The sequence below is a fragment of the Chaetodon auriga genome, chromosome 17 (assembly GCF_051107435.1).
Source record: "Chaetodon auriga isolate fChaAug3 chromosome 17, fChaAug3.hap1, whole genome shotgun sequence".
Lineage (NCBI taxonomy): Eukaryota > Metazoa > Chordata > Actinopteri > Chaetodontiformes > Chaetodontidae > Chaetodon > Chaetodon auriga.
In genome coordinates, this window is record NC_135090.1 from 22,269,290 (window position 1) to 22,281,234 (window position 11,945).

At 44.1% G+C, this 11,945-nt stretch overlaps 1 protein-coding gene across 2 annotated transcripts in view; it reads right to left on the reverse strand.

The window, feature by feature from the left end:
* Positions 1–8,404, reverse strand: part of LOC143335108 (protein shisa-7-like) — a 34,301-nt gene extending 25,897 nt beyond the window's left edge. For both annotated transcript variants that reach the window (XM_076754259.1, XM_076754258.1), the window contains exons 1-2: positions 8,043–8,404; positions 7,600–7,675 (exon numbers count right to left, since the gene is read on the reverse strand). The gene's annotated coding sequence lies outside the window, so the exon portion shown is untranslated. The remainder of the gene's footprint in view (positions 1–7,599; positions 7,676–8,042) is intronic.
* Positions 8,405–11,945: the final 3,541 nt, after the last annotated feature.

Here is an 11,945-nt window from a genome sequence, read left to right on the forward strand (position 1 = left end):
TCTTTGCCGCATGTGCTCGATAAATAAACTCCACCAACGACTAATGAATCATTTCAATTTTGTTTGGGTTATAAATATTAGAAAACAGTGAAGAATGTCCAGCAAAATATCCCAAAGTGACTTCGAATTTTTGATAATTTCAACAGTAAATCAATTAACTGACTTATCATTGCAGCTCTACCAAAACCCCCAAAACACACAGCGTACGCAGGGCTGGTTTGATACCAGTGCTGATACCATGCTCACGTTTCCGTGCAAAAATTGAAAAACACCCCCTTTTTTAATTCTTATATATGTGCTGGCATGTTTTCTTGACAACTGACACATGAATTCACTGACTGATCATTCAAGCACTACCAGATACAATAATGAAACAGACATATTTTGCTTAAGCACTATTAATCCTGCTTTGTATTAATTCACAGTCTAATAAGATTTCTAATGACTTCAGTTGTTAACGGCATAAAACACATAAAACAACACATTTCATTAATCACCTGCCGACGCCGTGCGTGGATGCTGAGGAGCACAGCGTGTTTCCACAGAAAGGACAGAAAATTAATGAGAACTCCTGCATCAGCATCGTCTCACTCGACGCTTCGGTGGAACAGCTGTTCCGGTCTTAAACGCCGCCCTCTGCTGTGCGACTGTCACCCTCATCCAGACATGTACAATCATTTAAAGCCCATTTAATGCAGGAAACAGTCATCGATTTGCAGAGTCCTTGAGTTTGGAAACACCCGACTGAAGGCTCTGATGACTCACTTTTCAGAGGCGTCTCCACTGTGGGCTGCGATTCCTCCGAGTTTCCTGAAACTTCTGGATGACATGATCCACTCTCAGACAAAAACAGCACATCTAGCTGTGGCGTGAAACATCACATGACCCTCACTCCCTCGACAACAGTGAATTTTAGTTGTTACATCATGATATGCCAGTAAGAATACAGAAGTGACACGTGACTTCCCATCATGCAACCTGCAGCATTTTCACCGCACGCGAGGCAACCTGCGTCTGCAGTAAACTTTAAGGTGTTCGCTCCTCTGAAGCCTGAATTCATTTGTCTCAGGGATCTGAAGATGATGCACAGGAGCGCGACTGCTTTTCCTGAGCTCTGGTCCAACTGGCCTACTTTACACCGTCTGTCCCCACATAACATCCTGCCCCACTTCCTAAAGACAGACACCATTTAAAAGCCATTACCTCACATCAAGAGACTCACTTTCAGTGTTTGGGTGGTGTGAGGTGCAGAAACCTTATTTTAGAAAGATGACAAGCTAACTAATGACCGACTTTTGCCCAAAGCAGCTCATTTTACAGCCTCTCCTGTGACTCCCAGTGCGGCTCAACAACAGGTTTCAGCTGCTGTTCGCCACACAGTCCACAAATACGATCCTCATGTTTGCTGCATTGTGGACTATTTCTTTAGACAAATACAACTTCTTAAAGTTGAACTACTGTGAAGTTTGATATAGTTTCTGCAGAAGTCACTCTGCAGAATATTAGCACAGTGCCCCTGCTGCATATAATGAAGGGGTCATTTCGAAAACTTTCATACTTCTGCACAAACTAGGAAACGATGTGCCTGAAGCAGAGGTCTGCACTCGAGCCCGGCCTGACTGGACATGAAGAGCTTCACGAAACTGAACTGAATTTGTCCGGCTGAACGCAACCGAACAGTTAACAGCAGCGTTCACACACACAGACACACGACAGGAGTGAAGTGTTTCTCTAAAGCTGGGGACTGACATGAGACACAGTGTTTGGAGTTGGGTCGCAGCGGTTTTACCGTAGACTGGTATGAAAATTGACAGTTATCATATCAGCCACATTTACACATCTATGGTACTGTTCACATTACACTACTTCATCCCAACGGAAAACTTCTCCACCCACCAAACAAACAGAATAAGCATTTAGTTATTTTCTACCTGCTTGACTTTGGTTTAAAATTCAGCTTCATTGATTTTTGTAATTGTCTGTTTATGATGCAGCAACACGTTTCACAGACTGAAAGATGTGGAACGCTCCAAAAACACCTGTTTGGAACATTCCACAGGTAAACAGGCTGATTGGTCACAGGTGAGAGGATCATAATTGGGTATGAAAGGGGCATCCTGGAAAGGCTCAGTCGATCACAGAGGATGGAGCGAGTTCACCACTTTGTGAACACATGAAGGATGAAGGAGATGAACACATGGACTCAGAGACACTTTGTTAAACTGAACGACCTCATCCTTCATGTTAATCCAGACCATGTTCATGCAGCAGATTAAACTCTACTTCCAACAACACACTGAAAATGTCATTTGCCCAACAAAGCGTCACAGATACAAACAGAAATAATAACAGGACTGAAGATGAAGCTGCACGACCGACTTTAACACACCTGACTGAGGGCAAGTTCCTCCCAAAATGTGACTTCTGACAGTCTCAACTGAGCCAAACATGAGCTGCAGTGCCGTTTCACTGGAAACTGGCCCCTGGCTGAACAGTGACAAAAGCACTAACACTGACATCATATTAAATCCAGTAAATGAAGCAAATATAAAGGAAAAGAAAAGCTAACAATCATTCTGTAACAGGACGTCTCTTATAAAGTAACTTGTGAAAGACGTGTTTAATCAATCAGCTGTGTGTGTCCACAGTGTGACGTGTGAACGCCATCGCTCTCAGTTTCCTGTGCCGTATGCTCTCATGGTAGCTGTGAACCGAGAGTGACAGCCACAGTGATGAGGACCATTGTGAGACATCTCATAGACATCACACAGATGTCTTTGCTCTGTTCGTCCCAACGCCGCCGTCCCGCGAAACCCCTCTGAATATTTCTTTCAAAAGATTATCAGCACGATGTAATTAGTCAATCTGATCTAAGCATTAATTAGTCCCTTTCTGAGGGAACACTGGTGGAATTTCTCTGAGTGACAGCTTCACAAGGTGTAAATTAAACATGTTTAGCTGTCATGTATGTGCAGCAGTGGGACGTTACCACGCTCTTCCATCTGCTGAAGGTTGTGAACATGACTGGGGGGGGCTCACAGAGCTGCACCTCCCTCACAGCCGACTGGAAGGTGTTGGTCCGGCAAGGAGCGTTTTCAGCTCTCGTGGCTGCGCAGAGCTAAGGCTACCCGCTCAGTAAATCACTTCAGTTTGAGGAGTGGCGCTCGGCTTTGCTGAAACACTCGCAGGCAGAACGGACAAAACAAGTCAACAAACAGTGTTTGTGACAACAATCACGGCTGCCAAGTGTTTTCCCAAGAACAAGATAGCTAACAGATAAAGTCAGTGCAGGAAGCAGGCCGCACGGCGTGCAGAGCAGTGCAATGGGGAAACTCTGGATTAACGCAGCGATGATACGAGAGCAAACACCACACCACTCGTTCCACAGCTGCCAAAGGTCAGTCTGCCACAAAATACCATGCAAGCTAATGAGTTACTTTGACAATATATGTTCCAATACTGCCTGTCCAATAATCCCTTCCTGTCTGCTCATATCTGATTTGTCTGTATGTTGGATTTATGGTCTTATTGCTATTTTAAATTTAATCATATGAGATTCACACGATTTATTCTCTGTTGTGCATTTATTGCTGCCTTAAATTTCCACTCATATCAAAACTCTTTTCATGCAGGAAAAAAGTAGGATGCAGGAATATATGCAAATATGAATGGAAATCATACCAATACAAAAATGGCCGAACACACCCAGAGGTGCTAAAGCAGTAGATCCCACAGTATGACGTCCTGAGCCGACTGGATCGTATCAGGACTGATCAGGGACTTTTTTAATGGGTCAGTAAAATATAGCAGATCAGACTGAGATGCCCTCTTTTCTGAACTCTAGTGTGTTTTGTCCACGTCCGCCTGCTGGTGGCGCAGCGCTGCTCTCCTTAACAAAGCCCGGCTCCACAGTGCAGCTTTTCACTGCACGTCAGGAAAATGACAGAATGCCAACGTGAAAAATGATTCGGCTGCAGCGGTGAGACCGACTGAGTTCAGACACTCAGAAATTCTCTCAGCTAACAAAACCTGTTATCTCTGCTTCTTTCTTATTAGCAGAGCACAAACATTCAGGCAGCAACGTCTCATTTTTAAACAGCACTGACTAATTAGCTTGATAACAGGCCAGACTTAAAGTTGACTGTTCTCTGCTTTCAAAGCGCTTCCTGCAAGTTGGAGAGGAAAGTCCACTCTGTAACACCACGAGTGTACCGCAAATGTGCAAGATGTACAAAAATCCTGCTATACGCTCCAAAAAATCTATTTATATTTGTTAGAAGGCAGATATCTGCACACCCTGTTGCTGTTTTTTTTTTTTTAAATCAGCAGTGCAATCAATGAAAATTTTTAGTCGCACTTGACAGATTTTTGGTTGCACCCTGAAGGCCTCATACATATTCAGTCAACATTGAAGTGAACATACGTATCAGAATACGGCTCCGTATCAGCAGATCCTCAGCGCTGAGGACTCTTCAGGACATAGATGCTGTTGTTGTTGTTCATTCTCAGTTCAGATACGAAGTGATTACAGAGACTCACACAAACTGCGATACGACAACATTTCAGCCAACAGCAGATTCGACCAGTTTATCCTGATATCACATCTGGGATTTTCACAGAAAATCACTTTACGACGTTGTTCAGAAAAGTGCAACATAAATAAAGTTCATCCTTTTTATTAAAAAACTTGTTTTTCCATCCAAAAATACAACAACAGAATCACATCGATTCCAAAAACCGCCAAAGTGTGAACAATTGACCATGTTCTACTTTGCCTTTGCAGCATGTGATTGACTCTGAATGGCTTCCAGTGCTGCCGTGCAGACTCTGAATCTGCTCCAGTATAACTGCCTACATTCCCAGCTGACGCGGGGACAGCCAGCACTGAGCCCAACCAGGTCAGCCATATGTCACCATTCAGACTGAAACTTTTAATTAAAACGTCTGCTAGATGACAAAATGGGTCACTCCATAATTAGACATTTAACACTGAAAAAAGGCACTTCTTTTTGTCAGATTAACTAATGGCGCACATGTGGTGTCATATCACTTTTTAAAGCGGCTGAGCAAAGGTTTGGCGTGAATGCGCTGCACCTTTTAGAGAGAGAGTCCAAAGAAACACAGGTGTTGGATCAGGCTCTTCCTAACCTGACACATTACATTTCTGTCTCGCATCAGCGATGCAGCGGGGGAGTTCCAGGAAGTGACTGTACAGTACAAATACAATGCTGTTTGTTCCTGAAGGTTCTTGTGAGCCGAGAATACCGTCAGCCATTTGTACCCACGTACCTGGTGATGACGTCAACACCTCAGACTCTCTCAACATCCGGGGGTGCAGTCAAGGTCGTTTGTCTATGCACGCCACCCGTTTCCAGCTCGTTCTCTGGGGGACACTGAAAGCCTGGCCGCCACCATCAGATTAATCACCGCTGACTCATAAAACAACCGTGATGGATGGTGAAGCTGCAGTCGATCCACCTCCTCCACCACATCGGGAATGAGCGCACCGGGCCGGCAACCACAAGAGAGCTGAAGTCAGCCAACATGCTACGAGAGGCCGTGACTTTAAATCATCCACGACGCTGCCTTTTAAAGGCCGAACTCTGCAGCTGAGCTAAATATCACCCAGAATAAACACCTGCCGGATACTTTGCTGAAATTTCAAGGAACAACCCCCCTCTGACACTCTGACACTGTTATATCATCCATCTGTGATGTGCAATGCTTTTGTCATCAACTTGGTGTACCCACTTTCACGTCTGCTTCCACTTCACTCAGTGTTTCCCTGCGTTTCCCAGAATGCCTTTCAACAGCCCCCAGAGAGTGGGCGTGAACTTGTTGATTTCACTCAAAGGTAGGCGTACATAGGCATACAAACAGCTTGAAAGTGTGATCATTCAGCTGTGGGGGGATACGCATCCATAATCACAGCTCTGTCCTTTACTCAAACACAGCGTGTCCTGTGGCTGCACTGCAGTCCGGCCGACCGAGGCTGCCGTGGATGCACAGCGCGCTCACTCTTCCTCCTCTGCAAAGGGTCTCTACCCTCAAGAAAATTAATCTGCAGCAGTTCCTCAGGACAAAGTCTTAAGCGTTAATTAGTTTCAGCCTCTCAAATGTGAGGATCTGCTGTTTTTCTCTGTTTCATGTCACTTTAAATTAAAAACAACCTTTTTCAGGATTTTTTGACATTTTATAAACTAGAAGATTGATCAAAAACATAATTTCTGGATTAATCGACAATGAAAATAATCATTTCATGCATCTCAGATTACATATGGTCATGTTTTGGACTGTTAATTTAACGTTTAATGACCTTGGGCTCTGGGAAATTGTGAAAGGCATTTTCCATTTTTCATTACATGAAAGCAGACATTAGCTGCAGCCAAACGTGACAACTAAAGCATCCTGTCAGCAACACTGCAACCATCAAAAAAAAGGCCAGTTTTTTTGAGTATCAATTAACCACTTGAGTAATTAAGCAAAGATGCTTCAAGTTCACAGGTAACAACTACTCAAATAACAAGTTTCATCCTCTCTGCTGAGCATCTGTGGGTTGTGGGGCATCGCTTTGGGCTCTGGGAAACTGTGACGGCCATTTTCTCCCTATTACTGACATTTTACTGACTACACAACCAGTCAATCAGTTAATTGACAGATGATCTAATAAACAAAGTAATCATTTGTTGCAGTCCCACAGATCTTATAAATGCAAGGTGTTGTGGCAAAAAGCTTTTTTTCAGATTCAAAGTGTTTCAGGCTGAATGTAAATTTTACTTTTTAAGCTTCACTTGATCAATTTGCTGCAAGTGCTGCACCAGAATCTTCTTGTGGCCGAACAGGGCGACTCCAAGCGTGCCAGTTCTGGAGGATGGGAAGCACTTGTCTGATGAACCCTCGCTTCACTAACCCGGTGAGGCAGGTGTAGGCGTGCGGCTCTAAAAATCCTGGTTAAAACACATCCTGACCACACATGGCCCTGCAACCATATAGGCAAGGTGATATCATCCACAAACACGCACCTACACAGACACCTACACACATGCATGCCCAAACACACACACACACACACACACACACACACACACACAAATACACACAGTAAGTTAGGTAAGGCTGGCCAACACCTGTGAGCCCATGAGGCAGCAGTGCAGAGGGGAGCAGTTAGTTTGCAGTGTTTCTGCATTAGCATGATGCATTAGCATTCATGAGGCAGTTGTGCTCCCGATGGAGCCAGTCATGGCACTGTGTGTGTGTGTGTGTGTGTGTGTGTGTGTGTGTGTGTGTGTGTGTGCAGATCCGTCTTCTTGTTCATGACTCTAATGCAGCACACACAGACAAACTCTCTCTCACACATGCATACAAAAGCACACAATTACTCTTTTTTTAAGCTGTTAGGTGAGTCCATATGGAAGCTGCTGCCGCTGCTGCATTCAGGGTACCGTGAGACACAAAATGGGAGGGTTTTGTTGCATTATGCCGAGGCGTTACTGTATTGTATGCATGCATGGCAGCAGATGAGACAACAGCCTCATGATAAAAACCTGTCCGCCTGTCTGACACACTGCAGCACCGACGGAACCAAAAGCAGCCAAATACCTGTTTTTCCTTTACGCAGGGGCTCCACAGACAGGATGCTGATCCTACAGATGCGGCACCCGTCACCATTTCCCCCCTTTGAAGAAACGGAGAAGAAAACAGTGGCTCGTGTGAATTGGACTGAAATGCGGTGCAGATAACAGCTTTTTCTCCCTCAATAAATCAATGGAGGCTCGACAATAAAGCGCAAACATCGCAGTGGCACACATGCGCCCTAGCAGGGAAAATGTGGCATCACTGACGCCTTTAAGTTCACATTATCTGTCAGGAACAACAACAAAAAAGACAAACTCGACTGAGGACGTTAGCATGTGAACTACGACACTCAAACGCCGCTTTTCCTCTAAATGTGACTAGCTTGAAGTTACGCAGGGTTAAAAGCACGATATGCCACTTCAATTCACTGTTTCTCACAAACAGTGGACAGGAGGACAGATCCTCACCTGCTGTCTTCGCTCTTCGATCCTGTTGTGATTCCTGGAGTGTTCAAGAAAACGTGTCACCTACATTTTTCATTGTAATTCCCAGGTCAGGATGAGGAAATTGATTAGCCGCAGTGAAGCCTCGCGCTCTGTCCGCCCTCCAGTACAAAAGAACAGCACAACGGAAGCGTATAAAACGAGTGAGAAAATATGAAAAATGTCTTTGAGTGTCGTTGTTTCAGTCGTGTCGTGGCGGTGAGTGACTGAGCCCTCTCCTCCCGGTGCTCAAACGGTCCACACACGACGCGGATGTTGCTCCCTCTGCCTCTCTAACGCACTGCTCTCACACGGCTCCGCGGTGCTCCGTGGCCAACTCATTGATTGGGCAATATGGCACTTGCCCACGTTTGCGTTCCTCAAGTACTGGAAATGACCAACCAATCCTGGAGCGGATGGCTGTAATCGTCAGTTCTGATTGGATGAGCCGCGTTCGAAACCGTTGGTAATTTCCCGACACACGCGCACCTGTGGCCGCTTACTGCCAATGTAAATATTAATGCGCCGACCGTTAATGTGCTAAATATGAATGAGCTGACCGTCAATGTCGCTAAATATTTATGCGCCGACCATTTAAGTCGCTAGATAATAATGCGTTAATCGTTAATGTCGCTAAATATGAGTCCGCTGACTCTTCAAAAAGTTTAGGGATTCTGGATTCAACGTTAGAGTTCGCTGTTACCTCAATTCTTGAAGGTAGCTAACGTTAATGTCACGTTAGGGGAATATAGTTTCTAACTAGCTAGCAGCTAACGGCTAGCTAATGGTATATAGCTAATGAGAACTTGTTAGCAGAAGGAATATTTAACATTTTGAGGAGTGAAATATATTGAGAGGCACCAGAATACAGGAGATATAAATTTCGGTTATATGGGTGCAGTCTGTGGCTTTAAAACATAAACTTAACTGAAAGGGTCAGCTCATCCTGTCATGGTCGCTTAGGCAATTTTCATGTCACCTCATTACCTACAACTATCTGCATGACGATTGGTGAACAGACCTGTTACAGGCGAGGACAGTCCAAAGCCATAAAAGTGCGTTTTATTCAATCATTTATGATTTCCCAGGCCTTGGACTCCCCATTGTAATGTATAATCATCTATTATGGTAATTGACTTTTTACAAGATATTATATCAGACTAATAAAGGTCTGCTATTAATCTCCCAAACGCTCTTCTGTGAATAAAAAGGAGTTTAATATGAGTTTAGGTGGGGTTGCCCTCCCCTTCCTCCCTGCTTGGAGCCGTTCAAAGGCTGCTTGATGAATGGGAGGAAAGGGGGAGGATGGAGGATGCTGAAGCGCCAAGTGATAATGCGGTGTCATCAGTTACCTTGACAACCGCAGCCTGTACATCTAACGTGTTAATTATGAATTTTTGCCAGGAAATTAGCAAAGGCTTGTTCCTTGCTCTTGGCTCGGCCTCTGTAGCTCAGGCCTCGTGCCTCCATCGCTCACTGCTGACTTAAACAACAAGAGGGAAAATGTATAATATGCAAATGTGTACGGCGCTCTGCCTCAGACTCTGGCTCACATTCCTTGGCAATGCAAAGGTAGTCCTGACGCAGAAGCTACAGGCAGCTCCATCTTAACCCTGCAGAAGCAACGGTAGCTTGGACAGCATGTTAACCAATGTGAAATCATTAAATCTTGGTTCAAACGGAAAATGATAGACCAGAAACACCATAAAACGATGGACTGCACACACGGAGCGCTCGTGTTTTAGCAGCAGCAGGTCTGTCGGTTTTATGACGTGCACACGGGCATGTCAGTGGAAAACAACAGATCAAATAAGTGACCTCACAGATCAGCAGGCTGTTTCATGTCGAAGCCTGCTGCCAGTGTTTCAGCCTCTTCACTGCACATGGCTTTAAAGGTTTGGGGTGAACGGAGTGGAAAGCCTCCTTTACTTCTTATGTATTCTCATTTTTAATGGATCAGTGTTCATCTTGAGTTCCACTTTCCTCCAATATGAATTCATTTTATCACATTTTCTGACAAATGAACGTACCCCATCATGATATGTTTTTCAGTGCCTCTTTGTGCTGCGTTTTGACTAACGTGTCTCAGGACTGACCCTGTGTGATGTCCTCTTATGAGGACAAAGGTTTCTCTCTGGCTAACATGAAGCTGGATTCACTTTGAGCATTTTATTTATTCATGCAAATGAATTCTTTATTTCTAGGCATAATGTATCCCAGAGTTTCTCTCATGGTTGAATAAGTCCAACCAGCGCCAGCCAAAGATTGTAGAAATATGCTGCAGTACATGTAGTTTTTCCATGAGAATGACCAACCAGTAGACTTTCAGTATATTATTTGACAAATTTCTCAAAAAATGTTACAAAAATCCATGCAGGGATGCTGAGAAATAGCCCCCTTAAAGAAAGTTGATGAGGAAGCATAAGTGATTGATTAAATGTGCTGCCCATTTTCAGCTACACCCAAAAAAAGGCCTACATTTGTATATCTTAGTTGATTTAGTCTAATGATTAATCTTGGTAAGCTATTTCCACACAAAACTGAAAGTTATACTCAATACCAAGTTGCAAAAAACTCCACGTCCCCCAAGATACAGTTCATAACCTCGATGACTTCAGTAGTTGCTGCCGTGCCCTGAGAGCCTTAACCTGTGCAGAAAATGTCATCGTGGTGGGTAGATTCAGAGGTTTCTCACCCCGAGTTCTTGTTATTTTTGGCAGTGAAATCCTAAGATTTAAATGTTCACAGTACGTGGTCATGTAAAAAGATCCCGACCTGAGTTTGCACAGGTTAAATCTCCACTGCATCTTACACGAGATATGCTCAGATATGCTCTTTGGTATCAAACATGGCCAGTTAGACGTCTGCCGGCTGCCTTCGAGTGATCGTCCATTTTCATGCAGATGAATATTTTATTCCAGGTCTGTTGGTTTCAGTGGAAAGAGCGGCGCTGACCTGAGTTCAGCAGAAACACAGTGGAGGCACCGCAGATGGAGAAGCTACGTGTTGGCCTCTGCAGAAATAGCCAGAGGAGTTGGCTCACGTCTACTCAACCGTTTGCCAGCTGTTCCCTCACCAAAGACAACTCTGGTAATCCTTTAATATCCCACTGTATTATACACATATCACAGCTCACAGCACAAGTGCGAGGCAGATTAGGAGTAGTCGACTGTCGTTCATGTCACTGTGAGGAGGAAACACTGAAGGTCCCTGCAGCTGTATTATAGCAGTGTTACAGTCGCTCAGGTTAAGCTTTCCTGCAGCAAAACAGAAGCTTCAAGCATCAATAGATCAATAGCTTCACTAAACTTACAATCGATGGACTGCTGGAGATCAATTCTGTGCAGCACACTGAATTAAACATGTGGGGGTCTGTGTGTGTGTGTGTGTGTGTGTGTGTGTGTGTGTGTGTGTGTGTGTGTGTGTGACCTCACTATAAAATGCACATCAGGACATTTTTAAAACATTTAAAAACCATCTCAACAGATTTGGTTTCAGCTGTCAGCGTTAATCATTGATGGCACTGGTGAATAATTACTGATGAGGCATTCACTGGTCACACTCTTTAAAGGCAATCATCAGTTGATTGTATTGAAACAAAGCCATCACCAAACCACAGTGTGACGAGAAACCTTAACCTTAAAAACAATCAAAAATCTTTTACACTCAGCTGATCTCAAACCATTGAGTGTCAGGTTACTTCCAGAGAGAATAACTCAACACAGAGAAGTGAACGCTCAAAGTTGATTCATAAATCCATTAGTTCACCTTAAATGGTAAAAAAGATGCTCAGATTAGAGAAAACAAAGGATTTTTATCCCAAGAGGAGCATTTCTCTTTTAAAAAAATCACAAATCCATCATTCAAAACCTGAAAAAGCACCGTTAC